The sequence below is a fragment of the Podarcis pityusensis genome, assembly GCF_964106645.2.
Source record: "Podarcis pityusensis genome assembly, chromosome: 5".
NCBI classification, from domain to species: Eukaryota; Metazoa; Chordata; class Lepidosauria; order Squamata; family Lacertidae; genus Podarcis; species Podarcis pityusensis.
Window position 1 is genome coordinate 86,812,876 of NC_138032.1, and position 14,550 is coordinate 86,827,425.

At 43.7% G+C, this 14,550-nt stretch overlaps 1 protein-coding gene across 3 annotated transcripts in view; it reads left to right on the forward strand.

Annotated features, from left to right (window-relative positions):
• Nucleotides 1–11,840: 11,840 nt before the first annotated feature.
• The window catches only part of USP54 (ubiquitin specific peptidase 54), a 101,992-nt gene continuing 99,282 nt past the window's right edge, over nucleotides 11,841–14,550 (forward strand). For 2 of the 3 annotated variants that reach the window (XM_081006490.1, XM_081006493.1), the window contains exon 1: nucleotides 11,841–11,985. The gene's annotated coding sequence lies outside the window, so the exon portion shown is untranslated. The remainder of the gene's footprint in view (nucleotides 11,986–14,550) is intronic. The other variant, XM_081006491.1, reaches the window with a different exon arrangement.

Here is a 14,550-nt window from a genome sequence, read left to right on the forward strand (position 1 = left end):
ACCATTCAGCTTTGCCATGATCCAAGTTTGCCAAATATATTTGTGGCTCTGGCATGTAAGGATGCACCAATGGGACTGGCACCAACAACCGGTTCAGTTGCGCATCAACTACCAATAGGTAGCTTTTGAAGTTGCGCAGCTCTTGTGGAATTATGCTGCTCATCTGCTTAGCAGTCCAAGAAGAAATTTAAACCTTTTACTCATCAACTTCCTGTTTGACCAGCCACAGTCTAAAGGCTCTTCCACGCAATGGCTGGATCAACACTGCAGCCCCTTATAGTTGCAAGGTATTGCTGTACTAGGTTGTTGTTGTTGTTGTTGTTTACAAATGCAATCGCTGCTCATTTTAAAAAAATATATAGCCATTTGGTTATTGAGAATAAAATGAAGTATAAAACTTCATTCCTAGAACCATCCAGTTAGCTGAGATTAAAGGTTAAAAGTCAATTTCAAGCTGCCTATTTTGCAAAAAGGAAATTGGTTGAATACAGTGGTACCTCGGGTTACATACGCTTGAGGTTACAGACTCCGCTAAGCCAGAAATAGTACCTCGGGTTAAGAACCTTGCTTCAGGATGAGAACAGAAATCGCATGGCAGCAGCGGGAGGCCCCATTAGCTAAAATGGTGCTTCAGGTTAAGAACAGTTTCAGATTAAGAACGGACCTCCGGAACGAATTAAGTACGTAACCAGAGGTACCACTGTGCTGGGGATTTATCCCCCTCCCCCCCAAAAAAACCTAAAGTAGCCTGACACAAGAAATCTACTTTAAATAGCGCCAAACTTTTTGCTGTTAGGAAAGTGATGGATAATGCACTAAAAAGGTGTGGGGGAAATGATTGATTAATGGGAAGATGTATAACCACTTATGAAAGGAAATCAGGATGAATGTTCATTGTCATATAGTCAACCTGCAAACAAATCAGAAGGAACATGGGGAGGGGGGGAAATCCTGACATCACCTAACTGCCACATAAGCTGTGTGCAAGCACACCAGGAAGCATGCCCAAGAAACAGGAACCCAAATATGGTGTGGGGGCAGAAGGTGTGGAAAAAGGGTACCTAGCTGGTTTTCCAGGACTGACACCACTCCTATCCGTAACTGTATTAATGTCATGCAGGTGGTTGACGTGACCTGAACTGCAGAAGGAAAAAGCAACAACTCAACAAAGTCACCATAAAAGTAGGCTGCAGAATCCTGAAATAAAGGGTCAGTAGTTGCAGTATTACTTCAGGGTGGGGGCCTGTGTCATGTACCTCAAAAGCAAGCCAGAAACACAATACAGTACCGAGGCAGAGTGCAAATTTGGATCTGACCAAGAGTCATCGTATCCTAGCTGGGATTTCAGACTTTACTCAATACACCCCTCAGTTCCTGTTCAATGGTAATAGCATGCAACTACTTGCCTTGGAGCCTCACTTCCTGTGAATGATATAAAAATCACACTGAAATGGGAGACTGGAAATTCCCCAGGTATGCTGGCTGCACTTCAAAACGTTACAAATTAATTGACCTTTTTCATGGAATCCCGTGCTTAGTGCAGTCAGATGTAAGTGAATATTAAGCAGCATTTGTGCAGCCATCGCTACCCCACATTTGGCAAACCCTCACCATGATCAACTCCTGCCCAGAAACCTATGTCCCCATTGTGGAAGGACGTGCAGATCCAGAATTGGCCTCCACAGTCATCTACGGACACACTGTTAAGGCCATATTCATGGAAGACCATCTTACTCGGCTACGAGTGTTAAGTTGTGGGCGAACATATCAGACGACACAGCGATTCTTCCAAAGCAGCTCTTTATTTGTAAGCTGGAACAGAACTGAACTGAAGAACTCAGTCAGCCTGCTTGTATAGAGCTCCAGAACAACGTAACTGTAGCAACTTTCTAACACTATCCAATCACTGAACGTCACTTTCGATCCTTCATTTGCATAACTATCTACAGTATCCCCCTGCTGGCCCAGGGTGAGAACTTCAGTACATAAAAACGAGTGATCGCCAAAGAAGAAGGAAGATCGCCAAAGAAGAAGGAATAATGCCATGAAGCATGCTTTGCCTTCTCCAAAGAAAGAGAAAGCAGCCTGTTTTTGCTTACCCTCCCAACACCCTATTTCGTTTTTCATCTATTAGGACCCTTATTCTTCCATCCCTGTGTTGTTGCCTAAAAACTCAAGGAGTCACTCAGCATCCACACATGTAACTGGGAGTAAGTTCCAGTGAATTTGGCTGGATTCAATTCTGTGTAGACATAGTTAGGACTAAGTTGCTAGTCCCATAAGCTTCAGAAGCTTATATGTTGGATAAAAACATCAGTTGGCAATTACTAAGGTGCCTAAGCAGTATGCTTACTCATAGGATTCAAAGGTAACAGGGTGGTAAATTAGATCTATTATGCACTGGCTACTGCCCAACACAGTATGCTTGCCAAGTCTGCATGTACGGCAGTACCTTCTCTGCTAGAGTGTGAAAGTGCAGTACTGGAGAAGAATGGTATCCTAAGAAGCCACGCTGCCTGCTTGGTCCTACAGCTGAAGAGAGAATATCTTGTGTTATTTATCAATGAGTCCAGAGGCATTGCACAAAGAAACAGAGAGGCGGGCATGTGAGACAATTTGTGCTGGAAGATGGGTTGGAAAAGTTCAGTACTGTCATTAAACTAAACTTATTAGGAAGAAACAGAGCATAAATTAGATAATGCATAGTTCTCCCCAAAATGGGTTTCTAGACTACTTATGTAAGAAATTCAGACCAATCAAGTGTGTTTTGGGATTTTAACATGCAATTTATTTTATTTCAATGTTTTGTGCTTTTGTAAACCACCCTGTGAGCTTTGCTGAGGCATGGTATACACATTAAGTCAAGAAAACTGTTTTATTTAGCAAACTGCATCATGTTACAGTGACCCTGTTAAAGCAGATTCTCAGCGTGGGATTTCTTGTCATTGTGACTATGTTGTACCTCTTCTGAATATCAGTTGCCGGAAATTATGAGCGGGGAAAGTGATGTTTCCCTCAGTCCTGCTTGTGGGCTCCCCATAAGCATCAGGTTGGTCACTGTAAGAGCAGGATGCTGGTCCCAATGGGTCTTTGGTCTGATCCAGCAGGGTTCTTCTTACATTCTTATATCCTTACTCTTGAACCTAGTTCTGTTCCTTGAAAGGAGTAGGGCAGCTTGAAAGCACCTTTCATCAATTATATCTGAAAGGCCTGCTGTGTACGCCTTACACAGAAACAGGGATTGAGCTAATGTCTTCCATGCATTGAAACCACAAAGCCAGAGCGCACAGAAACGTCGCGACGTGGGTGGCGCTGTGGTCTAAGCCATTGAGCCTATTGGGCTTGCTGATCGGAAGGTTGACGGTTTGAATCCCCGCAGCGGAGTGAGCTCTTGTTGCTCTGTCCCAGCTGCTGCCAATCTAGCAGTTTGAAAGCACACCAGTGCAAGTAGATAAATAGGTACCACTGTGGTGGGAAGGTAAATGCTGTTTCCGTGCACTCTGGCTTGGTAGACCTGTGGAGTACGGAACACCCACAAGCTCTGAAAAGGATTTTAGCAGAACAAGTCAGACTGCTCATAGTTGCCACACAAATTCAGTTACACAGCACCTCAGCCAAATTCCACAGTGCATATTGGATGAGTAATTACTTCCACATTCTACTGGAAGCACACAAGCATCTTCCAGTAGCCCTGAAGCAAGTGCAGACTCGGGGCTTTATTCTATTTCTTCTTGTTAAGTGTTTGCCTTAATTATTTTGGGTCCCGCAGAGAATCTCAAGGCATCGCCTCCACGGCACCTTCAGTTTCTGAACGGGTCAGTACACAGACACGATGACTTAGAGAAATGAGTGACTCTTGTGGTGAAGAGGCAAATCTTTTTAAAAATATGTGCATCTCCTTGTAGTTTTCAGATAAACATATATACTTTAAAAAAAAATAAGAACTTGGTGTTGCAGTTAAAACATATTGCGAATACTAAAAATCCCAGCTCTATCAAAGACAATAAGCAAAAGATAGCTGAATGAGGCTTGGACTGCCCCCTATAGGCTTCACTGATTATTTATTACCCTAACTAATAAACGCAATACAAAACAGAATACATTGCAGCACTACCCATATCAATCCAAACCATGCCCAGCAAGTCAAGCAGCCACAACAGAAATATTCTAGAATTTAGAGAATTTAATTCTCGTTTTCCTGATAGTATTTCATAAACAGCTGAAACAGAAGAAAAATCAATAAAATGTCATTCTTCAAGCTGATCTACATCTGGCCATTCTTGAGATCTGCATATCCTTCTAATTTAAGCATTGCATGCATATACAGAACTTTTGGCAAATTATCCTTCAATCGAACTTCATCTGCAGCAACGTTCTTGTACATTTTTGTACAGGGGAAGCTCAAAAGCTGAAGTGATCCGCGATTGCACTCTGATCTGGGTTCACCTGTGAGGCAGGTGAGGAATCCTTCCTTGGGGAAGTAACATACCAGTCCTAAGGTGTTGAAAGATCTGCCTAGGCCAGCAGAACAGAGGCAGCTTGTGCAGGAGAAGACTCCTTTGGCAATCTCACAAGCGCCACTGAGCCTCTTTAGTCCTGTATGCAAGGCTGAAAGTAGACGGCAGCTACATTTAAATCATCTATTTGAGATTATATATTCTAATTGCGTATGAGAATCAATGCAAAACCAATCTAATCATTACTTCTGAAAACAATCATTGCTGTTCTGTATTGAGAGGTTCCACCATGGGCAACCTTCCTGAAACTGGTGGCCTCCACATGGACTTCTGTGAATATGTGTCAATCTGAACTTTTTCTATGGTTTATTACTCTAGATCAGTGCTTTTTTTCTAAAAAAAATGTTTATCAGTACTCTCATTTTCCCACTCATATTGAAATACTGCCCCTCAATGAGGCCAGACTTAGATTCACAAAATGTTTAGGGGTATGCTTACCCTTGTGTCCCCCCCCCCCAAAAAGCACCGCTGTAGGTCATTGCATAAGTAAAAAGGTTGACATAGCTTAGTATATGACAGGAGAACCTTCCTGACTCAGGCAACCAGCCTGATCTCAAAAACATGTCCTGGAAGGCATTTAGAAACACCCTGAGCTTCTAATACTTTGCATAAAGGTCAGCACATGTAAATCTAGCTACCATTAAAATTTACTTACCACTTGAATGGATACCTATCAAGATCAGCGTGGGATAATTTTGAGAAAGGAGGCGGACAGGAATGGCCAGTTTTGTCAATCCATCTCTAGAACCCTGTTCTTTCAACTGCTAATTAAGCAAGATGGGCAAAGTTGGGAAGGAAGCAGGAAACTCTGGGATAAGTTTCAATAGCAGTGTAAAGCTGTGGAAATTATTGGACTTGCTAATCTCAAAGCCCGCTGCATTCTCCTTTGGAATGCACCAACTAAAAACAGTACAAAAAAAGCTAGATTTTGAATGCTTAGTTAGCTCTCCTAGCTCCCACAAAGAATTTATGCAGGAGTCTCAAGGAATCCCAACACCCGCTTTGTCTTAATGACAGATATACCCTTTCCTTCCTCTTCTTCTCATCTTTCTATTAGTGTGAGATCTGTAGCAAAATTGCCGCACTCACTTCTGTAGGCTTACGAGAATAGTAGAGATTCTTTCACTCTTTAGCTCAAGGTGTGTCTGTATTATAGGATTTGCTGCCTGCTTACATAGTAATTTTGCTGTCTGAAGCAGCATTTATATATTCTGTCCCTTTCATTTGATATTATTATATCAAATGATTTATTAACCAAGCTTTCTTTATTCATTTTGTGTAAGGACTTATTGTGAGCGTAAGGTTTGTTATAAGAATTTAAGGACTCAGATATATAAATCAAATGTACAAAGCAAACACGTACATAAATACATAAACCACATGTCTGAAACAGTACAGGAAGACAGTCCTGAAACCATTTTGACTCTCCCAAACTGACCAAATGCTTCTCTGCAAGGAGAAAGGAAATGAAAAAAACATCCCCATTGTCTCTGTGCTCACAAATCCTGCCTTAAGGGCACATTTAAGGTGTGAATAGGGTGAGCCAGTGACCTGTGACCTGGATTCAGGAATTAAGTTGTTATAATAACAAAAGAATATAATAAGCCCTTCTGTGATGTATGTATGATGTTTCCGGGGTGGTCTGGAGTTTGAGGGTGGGCAATTTAAAAAGTCTATATAAGGGCGGGCACACCTTTATTCTGGGTCCTCCTCCTTTCCTGCGTGTGAGGGGAGCTCCCTGTTGCAACAGCTTTAATAAAGATCAGGCTTACTAGCTGCTTTACTTCTCAGTACAGTGGTACCTCGGGTTAAGTACTTAATTCGTTCCGGAGGTCCGTTCTTAACCTGAAACTGTTCTTAACCTGAAGCACCACTTTAGCTAATGGGGCCTCCTGCTGCGCCGCCGGAGTACGATTTCTGTTCTCATCCTGAAGCAAAGTTCTTAACCCGAGGTAATATTTCTAGGTTAGCGGAGTCTGTAACCTGAAGCGTATGTAACCTGAAGCGTATGTAACCCGAGGTACCACTGTATTCTCTGGTTGGCCTCTGTTATTGTCTCCTACCGATGGAGAACCTACAAAGGACTCTATAAGGGCTCTTGTGTATCCCATAAGGGAATAAGGGCAGATTCTGTTTACAACAGGTTAAGGGTAAACAAATATTCATAACGGACAAACATCCTAACTCTAGCAAAAGATCCCAAACACTCTGGACATGCACATGGGTTCAGACACATACAGCTGTATTGGCTGGAACTGATGGGACCTGAAGCCTGAAACATCTGGAGGGAACCCAGGTATAGGAAGACTGGTTAAGAGCAATTACATGCACAAAGCTGGAATTAAGCAGTGACATTATATAACTCAGCTCACACTGCATGTGAGCTGGAGGTGATGGAGAATGGATGTCACCTAACCATTCATGCTCTGCTTATTCACTGTGGCTATAAAAGATACAGGATCTCCCTATTTATTTATAAAATATTTTTTATCCTGCTTTTCAGCCCCACACAGGAACCCAAGGCAGCTGAATTCACAATCAACAGTTTTAAACATAGCCTAATAAAATTAAATGGAATGTTAGAAACCCGAGCCTTTTCACAGAGGGTGAAAAAAGAAGAACTCTACAGGATCAGACCAAAGTTCATTATCCTGCTCCCCACAGTGGCCAAACCAGAGTCCTCCAGGAAATTCACAAGCAGGGATTAAGGGGATTAGACCTTTTCTGCTGTTTCTCCCCATCAAGTGATATTTAGTGTTGTACTGTATTGCCTCTGAACCAGGATGATTCACTATAGCCATCACTTTCACTAGTACTGACCTTGGGCAGAATGTACTGATGGCATGCTAGGCAAAATGGCCTCAGCTGTGAACAGGAGAGGGAACTCTGCATGCTCAAAACTCTGCGGTTTCCCAAAATACAAAAAAAGAAAGTGAGAAAGCCACATGCCCCTAACAGAAACAAACAGCCCACCCAGACTGCACATGAAACGGCCACTAGGTGGATCTAAGACAGGCATAGGCAAACTCCGGCCCTCCAGATGTTTGGGACTACAATCCCCATCATCCCTAGCTAGCAGGACCAGTGGTCAGGGATGATGGGAATCGTAGTCCCAAACATCTGGAGGCAGGAGTTTGCCTATTGTTAAGTTGTGGGCGAACATATCAGACGACACAGCGATTCTTCCAATGCAGCTCTTTATTTGTAAGCTGGAACAGAACTGAACTGAGAAGCTCAGCCAGCCTGCTTATATAGAGCTCCACTAGAATGCAACAGTAACCATTTTCTGTAACTAGCCAATCACTGAATGTCACTTTTGATCCTTCATTTGCATAACTATCTACAGTATCCCCCTGCTGGCCCAGGGTGAGAACTTCAGTACATAACACCTATGCCTGGTCTAGGACGGTGCATAAAAGGGGAGCTTGGAACAAATGCAGAAGTGAGAGGGGCAGTCAGCTAAGCTGCCCACACATAGCACAAGCCACCTTTTAATCACAGTGGAAGAGAAAGCAATTGTGCTGGATCTTGGAGGTAGGAGAAATTACGGCAAGGAAGCGGTGGGGTGAGTGAGGATCCAGGAAGAAGGGAGGGAGAGGGAAGGGTAACATGTGCAGCAGCGGCACCCAAGAGACATGGTGCAACAGCAGAGAGAAATAAAGGGTGCGGGAGAGATAGCTGGTAGAGAAGAATCTGGAGGCAGAATGTCTTCCGCACATACACACAAGGCCTCACTTGTCATAACTAATAGTCGTTGATAGATCAGTCCTCTAATACAGGGCTCCACTGGGCTCCAGGCTGTATCTGGCTCCTCTGCCATGCCCTGCTCCCAGCTCACATGCTGCTTCCGGTCCATCATCCTGTCCGAACATTGCCTAGGAGAAGGCAGAGGAGGAAGAAAGATTAAGCTGCCCTTCATTCCCCAGACGATCAAGAGCGAGAACAGGGACCGATGGAGCGACTGCTGCACAGATTCACACATGAAGGACTGATTGTGTGTGTGATTTATTTCTGAGTAAAATATGCCCAAGAGGAACAAATTTATTGAAGGGATCTAGGCGAATATTTTTGAGGTGGGAAAAATTGACTCGGGGCAATCTCCAGGTAGGAAATTAATTTGGGACGAACATTGATTGCCGTCAGGATCTGGTGGCGGTATGTGTAGGAGAGAGGGAGAGAGAATGAATGAATGAATGGGGTGCATGCTGGTATGAATGAATAAGTGAGAGGTTGCTCATGTGTGTGATGGTGATGAAATAAAAATATGATCCACCTAGATAATATCCCACTAGCCAAGTTACACCAGCAGAACAGGTGAAAGCAGGACGGGGATGTGGCAGAGCTACAATTTATCCTAAGCTCCTTCATTTTTACTGACAACGATGACACAACTTCAGGCCAGATCAAAGGCTGGTGTAAATATTTTTCCTCCCTTTGAAGTCAACAAAGCAAAGAAAAATTAAAAATAAAAAGCTGTCTTCCTGCTTCTTGCCATGCCAATGTGGAAATGAAAGAGAACAGGATAATGTGTGGACCCACACCCAGCCACGTGACACCTCATGCGGTATACAAAGTGCACACTGGGAGGCCACAAGTGAGATGAAAGGTGCCATGGCCCTTTCCAGAAGCTATTTAATTTGTTTCTTGTTCTTCTGTGTGGGCCTAGCTGCCACAGAGATGCATTAAAGTACCCAACCCAAAGAAAAGCCCACAATCCTGAGGTAACACTACTTTGTGATGAAAGGATGTTAAAACTGCTTCACTCGGTAAATACATTTGGAAAAGTGCTCCTGAAAATTTTAAAAATTGAAATGTATTCAACATAGTGCATTTTGTAAATAAATTGTGAGTACCACCAGGTACTTGAAGCTATATGCTTTTTCACCTTCTGGTGCTTTATTTCCTTCCATGTTAAATTTCTCAATCTCAACCTGAGGAATAATCCACAATTCAAAAAATATGGACAGGAAATACATAAAGAACAGGGGAGACTCATCAAGGGGAAAAAACAAATCTGCAATATAGACACGTTGCTAAAGACATACCATTTTAGGGGGGAAAGAAAAAGTGAGCAAATGAGATTTTAATCAAATTTGCCACTGTATGTATAATATTTTTGTTTCCTCTCCAGATTTAAGGTTATCAGCCTCATAACTACAGCAATCCTCTTCAGAGGTCGACAAGAGAACACACCTGGCATTCTTCTAGCAAACGTGTCTTTCAGCTTGAGGCATGTTGATGCACTCAGTTGTGGGAAGCATAATGCACCGTTTGTTTATTTATTTAGATGAGTTATATGCCGCCCTTTGCACACATCACAGGGCAGTTTACAACAAGGCAGGTTATGACTGGGGAGCGGGCCCAATTCTCCTGGCTTATTAGATCAGGGGCAGGAAAGCAGGTTGGGTGGCCTGTCTGTCCATGGTGGCAGTGCTGAGCAGAGCGCCAGCCTACACACCTAAAACCCATGGCTTTTTTTTTCATCTGGAACTCAACAAAACTCAGTTCTGGCACCTCTCAGGGTGGGCACCATGACATGGTGAGTTCTGGCACCTTTTTTTCTAGAAAAATAGCACTGCTAAAGCCTCACCCGTCTTAATAATACAGAACCTGCCCCTGATAATAATAATAATAATAATAATAATAATAATAATAATTTTTTATTTATACCCCGCCCTCCCTAGCCAAGGCCGGGCTCAGGGCAGTTAACAAGCAATAATAAAAACAAGTTGAATGAATACAACTTAAAAACAAGATTAAAATACATTAAAATATTGAAACATTAAAATATTAAAATGCAGCCTCATCACAGGAGGAGAAAGGAAAAAGGAAAAAGAAAGAGGGGGAGGGAATCAAACTGGCTCCAAGCCAAAGGCCAGGCAGAACAACTCTGTCTTACAGGCCCTGCGGAAAGAAATCAGATCCTGCAGGGCCCTGGTCTCATGAGGCAGAGCGTTCCCCCAGGCCGGTGTTGAAAAGGCCCTGGTTCTGGTTGAAGCTAATCTAACTTCCTTAGGGCCCGGGACCACTAGGGTGTTGCTATTTATGGACCTTGAGGCTCTTCGTGGGGCATACCGGGAGAGGCATGTGATGAATACATTCTGGGAACAGAGATGGCATGGTGGATGCTGCCAAGTTGAGATGTGCAGGCCATTACTGTTGCCAGACTGCCCTCCCTAGTCTGAATCACGGTCAGTCTGTGTGTGCTGCTGCTGAATTTCCCGGCCTGACCATCTATCTACTTGTTCTCCCTGACGTACACACATTTGGTGCAGGGGCTGATACAAGTAAGATGGCAGTGCCAGAGCATTTTGGGTTTGCAGGTGCAAAGTTCTGCTGCTGCATCATCCGCCATCCCTGCTGTTTGCCCCTCAGCCCTGGGCACCAGGCCTGCTGGAGACGGATGTTGCCAGTATACGTTTCTGAGATAGAATCCTAAGACATACGCAGAATTTAAAAACAATGCGATCTCAAGGACCACCCGCACATTAGAGAGCAAGCTTTTGCCACCAGCCTGAAGAAAGCAAAGGCGGAAATGATGTTTGAGGTAGAATCCTATGTTGCAGTTATTCAGTCTTTTATTCATTAATTATACGTATACCTTTAGGCGCCAGGCAAACATGTTCCTTTTTAACCAAGCCTTTGGTTGACCTGATTGACATATTATATACCCTTTTAAAATATGGCTCTTTTGGGGCGGATGTTATTTTGTTATTGTTATTTTGATTTTATATAAAGTATTGTGATCTTTTCTGTGAACCGCCCTGAGACTGCGGTATATAAATTCAATAATAAATGAAAACAATAGCTAAGGAGAGAAGCTCTTTGCTGGCTAATTGCATTAGGCGGATGCAATCAGATCGCCCCCCACAAGAAAAGGAAAAGAATATTGTTAGCTTATTCTTTGCTGAGAAAAGACCCCCTTACAATAGAGCAGAATAGAAGGCTGGTATCTTCCCAGGACCACTTAAAAACATCAAGAAAATCACAGGGCGCTCCCGAGCAGCCCAACCACAAACACCCCGCCCCCAGGGGCGTAATGGGCCAGCGCATCTGGCTATGAACCAGCTGTTTAATATCCCTTCCAACTCAACAATTCTTTATTATTTCTGTACGCTCTGCAGTAGCGGCGGCGGGCCTCGTTCGCTCTCGCGATACTTGGGTTCCTTTATTCCCGCCGCCACATTCCGCCCCCCCCCACGCCCCGTCCGCGAGCCGAGGCAGCAGTCTCTCTCTCTCTCTCTCTCTCTCTCTCTCTCTCTCTCTCTCTCTCTCGGGCCGCGTCCCCTCGCGCCTGAGCTATCGCGAGAAGCGGTTGCCTTGGCTCCCCGTAGCTATAGCAGTAGTGACACAGCGGCCCGGAGGGCGAGGGGGGCGGGGAAGGAGGCGAAGCCGCCGAGGAGGCGAGGCGAGGCGATGCTCTTCGCGAGAGACGCTCCTGAGGGGGAACGGGCAGGGTTGGCCGGCGGTGAGTAGGCATAAGTTGGTAGACCCCGTTGAAACTCCTCGGAGCGGGCCGGGGAGAGGGCCTTGCTTCAAGCTGGGCCGGGTCCTGAGCCCGCCTCGAAGCCGGGGAGCCCAGAGACCTCGGGGGGGGGGGGCGGAGGGTAGGGCGGCGCGCGACCCTGACTTTGAGGAGGGGTTTTTTGGGGGGGGGCGGGATAAGCTCCCCCCTCCAATTCCCTCGAAATATGGGCCCCTCCATTTTCACTCACATTTTGGGGGGGGCATTGTCCCCACCCCCGTCGTTTCAGGGCACACCCCCCGTCTCCCCCCAATATCGTGTAAATGCTCAACTAGACTCTTAATCCCATTCCCCCCCCCCCCAATCCCGGTGTGGGCGCCTTTTTGTTGTTGCTTTGTCACGCTACAGGTGTTAAATGGGCACAGCATAGCTGGAGAATGCCGTTGTCACACACAGACACATACCCACACCCCGAAACTGCAACAAAACACATCCTTGTTGAATAATCTTAAGGACTCGGATTCATCAGATGCAGAAAAATGTTATCATTTTGTCAGGCATGTTCATATGGGTTCCGGCAAAACATTGGCTCTGTTGGTATGGGCTATTTCGTTATCCTTGTTTGTATAAATTTGGGCATTAGCAGGCCAGCTACTGCTACTTAACATTTTACGGCCTCCTGTAGCCTGGACCTAACTTTTTAAAATACCTCCCACAATTGTATATGTGTGTGTGTGTGTGTGTGTGTGTTATCTGGCAAGAAAAGATTATCTTTGTGGCATCTGAAAGCCTACTGCAGTCCACAATGCTTATGCGACAATAAACTTGTTTTCAAGGTTCCACAGATCTCTTTTGCTCCGTTCTGAAGGATCATGCTTCTTTCATTGTTCCCTGCTTCACGTTATGCATTACTAGAAATGCCTGGTAACCTTTAGGAATCTTATAATTTGAAAACCGTGGATTAAGGCTGAAATTACAATATATAGACAGTATTGAGCTATTCACTTTCTGCATCTTCCTTATAACAGAAGGCAGGGGTATTTTGAAATAAAGGCTGTTCATCATACTGTATGGCATTGGCTTTCAAACTATTGTGCAGATTGTTGAGTTATTTACAAGTTTATCAGGGTTTTCTCAATGGGAAAATGAGTAATGGCAACCAGGGTTCCTTAAGTTTCTGCAAAGCAGGCTCTAGTCTTTTCCTGCAAGTAGATCCATTGCCAGTGGGCTACAGAAGCTGGGAAGGTTTTGCTCTTCCATGCAATGAAATCTTACCTCCCTCATGATTTGCAGCTGCAAGAGAGTATCATGTACAGTATTCTCTATTCAGAAAGAGCAATGATGAACACCTTGTTTCTGTGTGTGTGCACTCTGAAATGTGTTGTGCAACTCCAGGATCTTTTGGATGAGTTTGATCTCAGGTCTGATTTAAGTTATAAAATTTCATTCCCCTGACAAAGGGACCCAGTTTATTTCCCCAGACCTCTCAGTGGGTTTTCATACCATCAACTGTGGTACCATCAACTTTTTGATTCATTGTCTGGGTTAGGGGCACTGTTTTACAGCGGTTCCTTTCACACTTAAAAAACTAGTTTAAATACATTATTGTCTTACAATATGTTATATAAACAGCTCAAAGAAAGCCACCCTAGCATATAAAATAGCTGCATTTCTTGTTACTGTGTAGTCACATCTACATACACGTGCAAAGAAACACGATGCCTCTAGTATCCCTTTTCGAGATTAAACTTGCAGAAATTCTCTCACTGTAGTCCTAGGCACACTTATCTGGAAACAAGTCCAACTGAACATAGTGACATAGTGGGGCTGACTACTGCTTTTTATTAGTACAGTGGTACCTCAGGTTACATACGCTTCAGGTTACAGACTCCGCTAACCCAGAAATATTACCTCGGGTTAAGAACTTTGCTTCAGGATGAGAACAGAAATCGTGCAGTGGTGGCGCAGCGGTAGCAGGAGGCCCCATTAGCTAAAGTGGTGCTTCAGGTTAAGAACAGTTTCAGGTTAAGAACAGACCTCCAGAACGAATTAAGTTCTTAACCCGAAGTACCACTGTACTGGTTTTGTGGTTTTTGAAGGGATGCTGGAGAAACATTTTTTTTGAAGGGTTGTGGGAAATCAGGTGCTGTATTTATCAGGGTGTAATTCATTTCAAATCCATCTTAAACTATAACTAGTATTTCAAGTTGAGCATTTTCTGAAGGCATTATTGACAAATTACAGTATCTTGAATTCAGAATTTAAAAATTAAAGAAGTCTACCTGTATTTATTATTACAGTACCAACTAGCTGCCTCTGTCCTCATCTGACATGTTGCTTAGCACACCCATGCAAACTAGCTACAGTATAGGCATGAATGGAATCTCGTATTCAATAATATCCTTGACACATAGGGGGAAAATTCCATTAGTTTTGGGTGACCTCATAGTTTCACTAGATATGCACCAATTAAATCAGTATATCTTCTCTGTAATGTAAGTAATATATAATATCACATCTAAAATACTGTAAATATTTATGCAGTGCAATTTGATGTGGTTCATTACA